The sequence below is a fragment of the Vespula vulgaris genome, chromosome 8, assembly GCF_905475345.1.
Source record: "Vespula vulgaris chromosome 8, iyVesVulg1.1, whole genome shotgun sequence".
NCBI lineage: Eukaryota > Metazoa > Arthropoda > Insecta > Hymenoptera > Vespidae > Vespula > Vespula vulgaris.
In genome coordinates this window covers 7,362,776-7,368,631 of record NC_066593.1, presented here as the reverse complement: position 1 = coordinate 7,368,631, position 5,856 = coordinate 7,362,776, and the positions used below count along the sequence as shown (strand labels likewise).

The following is a 5,856-nucleotide window of genomic DNA, read 5'->3' as shown; positions in this document are numbered from 1 at the left end:
GTATTAATGACGATAATACTTTTATTGTTATTCGTCAAAATTAAAGATTTTAAAGGAAACGAGAAGATCTGGTTAAAGGAAGATATGCTTTAAGTGCTTTAAGAATAGCGAAACCGCTTTTTCAAACTATGCATTATTAAAAGATACTTCGATCGTACATTTTTATGGAATAAAAAAATCGATTCCTCGAAGAAAAGTATACCACGGGTTATTGTAAGAATGAATTTGAAAGATATTTCGGTGTACGTTTTTGACATCAATAATACGATCAACGTCAATAATCTCTTCAGCTATTTGTAATAGTAAACCGATTTCATGTTGATAGGAGAAGGTTTCTTTTTTATTATTCTACGACATAAGCAAAGAAATTATATTAACGTATTAATTTCTTACTATGCGTGATCGCTATTAGGATAATGTAATAAAGACCATACTTTTTTAACAGCCGAAATAATTGCATACTCATTCATACAACTGTAATGTGTTTATGATTCATAGAAAAATTTGTAATGCATAATAAATTTGTCTCTATACGAATACGATAATGTAAGGTAGATTAAAAGGGAACTTTTTCCTACGGGCATGAAATTGACTGGTACGTCATTATCGGCTGGTTGTGTGTATACGTGTGAGTTTGTGAGGGCATTGTTCCGAAAATTGAAAATACTCGAAATTCCATTGATGCAGCGAAACGCAATACTTCGTCTCCCAAATGCCAGCGTAATCTATTTCCGGCAACATCCGAGAATAAAATAACACTGCGAGAAAAATATATTCTCAACTTTTTTCCTATTACTATTGAAAGTAATCTTTCGTCATTTTTATACTATTTTTGTCGTTTATTTACGTGAATTTTTGTTATTTCGTGGATAAGTATTAGACTATTCCGTAAAAATTAGTGATACGATTAGTTGTTTGGAATCTGTGTTATAATTTTTATGCATATATATTAAACGTTTTATATTTTGAAATAACATCGTAATATGTTTCTAATACACTGAATTATTGAAATAATTAAATTTTAATTAATATTTGCAGATTGATACGCTTTTGATATATTACGAATAATTAATTTCATTTGCAGTAGGTCGTGACAAGAACGCGGATGATTCTCGTGTAGCGTCTACGATGAGAATGTAATTTAACAGCTTTGACGTGGTAATACTTGCATACATCGCTTACATGCTACCGGCTGTTGTACAGCTTGGATCGAGACATGAGAAATTCTGTAGGTTTGTTTCATTAATTATGCTTACGCTACGATGAATCTTTATCGGAGAAACCGATCTTGCGTAAAATTTTGCATAAGAGAACTAGAAATTATTGAAATGTTAATAATTCCTAATTTGAAATAATATGTTTCTTTATTAAGAAAATGAATAATATAAATAATATATAATACAAGGCAGCTCTCTCTTTCTTTCTCTTGAAAAGGATTTGTATATGTTAAGATATACATAATGACGGATTTTAATAATGAAAATATCTTTAAATCGTTTCAAAATTTTCAGGAAATTAACGTTTCAGAAATATGAAATATAGTTATATTCCAAATTGAATATAACCATTATGTTTACTGCGAAATAAAAGATTATTTCTCTGTTATATTATATACTCGAACTATCATCTATCTTTCATAATACTGAAAATGAATCTTCAATAAATTACATCCATATTGTGTAATATTGTAGTGGGCTTCGTAGAAAAATCATATCGATTAGTATCGAAACTAATAGAGAGGATGAGAGACAGAGAGAAAGAGGAAGAAAGAGAAAGAGAGAGATAGAGACAGGGAGAGACATTTGAGAGATCGCGAGATATTAACAAGATTTGTTAGATTGAAAGATACGCATTATAAATCAGTTGCTTTAATAATAAAATTAAATGTACAAATTGTGCTAAGTGATAGAAATTTCATCGAGAAAATCTGGAGGGTGAATAAAAGAAGGAGGAAGAGAAAAGAAAGGAATAAGAGAAGGGAGAAAGGTGATGAGTTCAAAGAGATGCTAACCTCGAACTTTCTCGATTAAAAGTTAATTGCCTTTTAGTTAAGATCATGGAATTTCAATCAATGAAGGAGAACGGCTCGTTCGATCTTAAGTTTGAACTACTGCAGTGTCAATTAACCGCATCAACATTTACTTTCTGTCAGATCGAATTCTTTTCGATGATGCTTACTGGAATCGGCCGTTCAGCTTCGTTATTTATCTTCGCTTTTGTTCTTCGTCTTCGTTAGTTAATTAATAATCGTTTTAAAGATTGATGAAAATAATCAAAGCGTAATCGAATAATTGTAATAATCTATTAGATTATTATTCGATAATATAAAATGATATGAATAGAAATATTTCGCTTTATGAAAAATATGTCAAATATATCGTAGTCGTTTAAAAAATTCGCTATTTTATAAGAGTATGTATAATTCTTTGTCGAAGTGAGCCCTTTGAATAAACCGAATAGTGCTGGTAGTATGAGCAACGAGTTTCCTGGCAAAGGACGTCGGACGCCTACGCGCTTTTATCTCTGGTGCTCGTTCATTTGCAACATAACATAAAGCTTAAGGAAGAGAAAGACAGGGAACAATGGAAGACACAAAGAATGAAAGAGAGAGAGGAAGAGAGAGAGAGAGAGAGAGAAAGAGAGAGAGGGAAAGAGAGAGAGAGAGAGAGAGAGAGTGAAGAATAATCACCGTAGCGATTAATAAAATTTCATTTGCAAATTCGTTCGTCGAATATAATCGATATTCCGCATATTTTTTCAATCTAACGTATTGGTAATAGTGATTTGGTTTATCGATAATAGAACCAGAATGTAAAAATGGAAAATTCCAATAAGTAAATGTTTCGAAGTTGATTGAAAAAATTACAAAATACTTACATACATGTCGAGATACGTTAAATTGAATAAGAATATCTTCAGAAGAATGAAGTTTACCAAGAATTTCATAATTCACTCTAAATTAGGTTAAAATTTCATGAAAAAGGTAGAATACTCGTCGCCTTATTTCGTACACTTTGAATCTTGCATCGAACCGAAGGGAATAAAGTTTAATTTTCCTCATAACACAGAGAGTCGCGAAGCGAGATACCGAAGTTGAAAGTGAACTCGAAGCAGGAAGTCCCCGAACGAATTAAAAGGAGCCACAGAAAAGTTTCCACAGATCCTACGTACGCGAGTTTATACGTGTCCCATTGGTGATCGAGAAGGACGTTGAATACAACGAAGAAAGAAAAGAAAAATATTTCGAGAAAAGAAGAAATAATGGGATTGGAGAGAGATTGAAAGATTTTTATTTTATATTAAAGAATTCTGTATTAATTAATTCTATTAAAAATCGAAAAAAAAATTATTTTAACAATATTATTGAATACTAAATAATATCTAATAATATTATTGAATAAAGAGTACTTCTATTTATCATATATAAAGAATATAAAATAATTAAATATTACATTCATATTAATGTAATTTAAATACAATGAAATTTTAATATGGTTCTTCGTTATGTATACAGTCGAAGCAGGCCAGTCGAAGTAGGACAGAATTGTAAATAAAACTAAGTATGTGGATGACTTTGAAAATTAACAAGTTAGTCTTCTCTTATACTCCGTCGAATAAACATCGCAGCTCTCTTCTTGTCTCTTTTGCTCTCCCTCTCACGACGCAGGTACGTTACAATGAATAATACATCCATTATTATACATTCATTTTTATGAACAATGTATAATATATAACGACCACTGTATACTGTCGTATAATTTAGTATTTAAGCAATACTACATTTATTTAAATATTATATAACTCGTAATACGTTAAATCTCTATCTCAAGGCCGTTTCTTATCTGTAATGTCAACAAAAATAAACATTCGATCGACTTTAAAGGTTATCGAGTTAGTATTATTTTACATTCCGACGAATAAACATCGAAATTCTCTCTCATATAGTCAAGCTTAAATAATTCTATACTTGTAATTATTTTACGTTCGTTTAAATAAATGTATGGTGTACATAGAATATAATTAATTAATATTTAAACAATGGTATATAAAATCGCGGAGTAGAATCAGTGTTGATCGTGATAAGAAATTCATCTGCAGTTTCTTATTTTCATCTACGTTTTATTAATTTCACGAGAATTCCAAGACGCATTATTGTGGTACTATTGGGCTTTAATTCGTTTGAAAGAAACAATTGTTTGTTCATTTTTCTTTGTATGTGTATATATATTTCATTTGATTTGATTTTAGATCGCTATTGCAAATAACTTATCGTTTTGTTCTTTGTTCTGTTTTAGATGTAACAATGATTCTTTTTCTTTTCAAAGAAGAAGGAAAGTAAGCTCCTCGTTGGAAGTTTTTAAAAAGAAAATCAAAGAACTCATCGATCCCATGACTACTGTGGTTGCTATAAAATAAGTGTGTTTTGAAGACATCGCAGAACTTCTTTAAGTAGTGAGTCAATTTTTAAATCGTTCCGATCACTTAATCATATCGAATATAAGCATATTTTAGTACGTTGATATTTTTTGTCTTACAATCAGTATGAATTAGTTTTTTTTTTATTATTCACGTTTTTTTGATGGATTATTTTGATGGACTAATCAAACTATTCAAGATGGACTAGTTCTACAGAGTAAACTACTTAAAACAGAAAAAACGCTGGTAATTTTACTATCTTATTATTTATTCTTATTAATTATTAATATTAATTTTATTGTTTTAAGTTTCTTTGTTTCCATGTTCTTGTACGTTCTATTGCACCTTCTGAGTTTCTTTTTTTTCCGGAAAAGCTTTTGGGTGGAGGTTTCTTAAAAATGAGTTTTTATGATTGGAAGAGGCTTTATTAAAAGAGATCTTTTATAGTTAGATGGATTTTTTTTTCTTTCTCTTCTCTAGACTGAATCTATTCATCGTTGAAGAGGGAGTTGTGATTTCGCATTGATTTAGATCTTTATACGAATGTTTTTGAAATATTTTCGTATTGTAAAAAGAAAAAAATGTCTTTTATCCCGTGTAGATAAGCTAGAAGAAGGGCATTATGGGCGGAGTGTGGGCGGAAACTCGCGTGGGTGTTTACAGGCGCGATTAAGCCCAAGCTTGGTCCCCAATGTACTTAAGTAGAATACTCGCGTGGGTGTGTCCAGGTCACTCGCGTGAGTATTTGTGGGTATGATAGGATCTAATCTTGGACTCCGTCGTAAGTTGCAGAATTGCTAAAATACGATCGATCGTACTTAATAACTGAAGCTACTGATGTTGGACGATCTCGCTATCTATTATCCAAGCTTAAAATGTCTGCAGTTAGTATCTGAATTCTCGCGAAATAACAGTGATTTCAGTATTTAAATGTTATTTTGATGCTGCTTTGATTGTTTAATAATAATAATAATAATAATAATAATAATAATAATATCCATTACCTTTATCTCATCGGTCTTCAGAAGAAGTGACCTCTATGTGCGAGATTAAGATATAAATAATAATAAATGGACGATATTATTTTCAATCTAATGTGTATCATTTTTTCTATGACATGTATTCCATCCAACAAATATTAAGCTAATGGCTGCTTAAATACCTATATGTATAACTAGAAGCAAAAGATATAAAGTTTGTATAATTAACAAATAATTAACAAACATTTTTTAAATTATTTTAAAAAAGTATAATCTGGCATACAGTTTCTTCTTGTTTTTGTTAGATGTATTATTATTTTACTAATACATAACACATACAAAAATTTCTCTTATACACATTGATATTTCATTGCGAGATAAGCGCGGAAGGATAATATAAAACTGTTGGAATGGAAAACTCATTGTCAGACGCATGTAGAAGGAAATCTTACTATACGTC

The 5,856-nt window shown here is 30.3% G+C and overlaps 1 long non-coding RNA gene across 2 annotated transcripts; it reads left to right on the top strand.

Moving 5' to 3' along the window:
* Window positions 1–3,924: 3,924 nt before the first annotated feature.
* LOC127065697 (uncharacterized) lies at window positions 3,925–5,506 on the top strand. 2 transcript variants are annotated; one of them, XR_007782159.1, is made up of 3 exons: window positions 3,925–4,212; window positions 4,296–4,662; window positions 5,018–5,506. It is a non-coding gene; the product is annotated as an uncharacterized LOC127065697 (long non-coding RNA). The 2 variants fall into 2 exon arrangements; XR_007782158.1 differs by having other exon boundaries at window positions 4,296–5,506.
* The last annotated feature ends 350 nt before the right edge of the window (window positions 5,507–5,856 follow it).